This window comes from Rattus norvegicus, unplaced genomic scaffold (assembly GCF_021556685.1).
Source record: "Rattus norvegicus strain SHRSP/BbbUtx unplaced genomic scaffold, alternate assembly SHRSP_T2T unassigned-0000038, whole genome shotgun sequence".
Classification (NCBI taxonomy): Eukaryota; Metazoa; Chordata; class Mammalia; order Rodentia; family Muridae; genus Rattus; species Rattus norvegicus.
This window is the reverse complement of record NW_028238791.1, coordinates 5,001-5,613: the sequence shown is the minus strand read 5'-3', so window position 1 is coordinate 5,613 and position 613 is coordinate 5,001.

Genomic DNA, 613 nt, shown 5'->3' with positions numbered 1-613 from the left:
CCGGGGGAAGGTGGTAGACCCGCTGCGGTGCATACCCTTCCCGAATGGTGTGTGCACGCGCCCTGCTTTGTGTGAGCCTTGCGGTGCTCCTGGAGCGTTCCGGGCTTTGACCACCAAGGTGCCCGCTTCTGAGTTGGCGGTGGCGCTTCCCGCTCCCCGGCGTGCCTCCTGTGCTCCATGGTGCTTGTGCCTTTACGCTTTCCCTTGTCCTAGTTGCCGGCTTTCTGCACGGTGACAGAAAGGGGGGGGGTCGAGGAGTTGAGTGTGCGGTTAAAAGGCTCCTTCCGTTGGGTGAGCGCCCACCCCGTGCCTATGTTTTTGGTGCCTTCACCCGCGGGCCCTGCGCGGTTAGGGTGGTGCTGAGCGATCGCGGCTGGCCCTTTTTAAAGACCGGACTCCCTCAAGTCAAGGCTCCTCCTTTGTGTGCGCCTTGAAGAGGCCTGGCTCTCGGCGGGGACCTGTCGCAGGTCCCCCCGGTCCGCGAATGCTCAAGAAGACCCCGGAGAAAGAGACCTTTGCCGATACCGCAGACCCCCCACCAGCTGGCGCGTGGTCCTTCCCGTTCTGTCCCGCGCCTGTTGCTCGTTTCCCGTTGCGTGCACGGAGCCCTTGG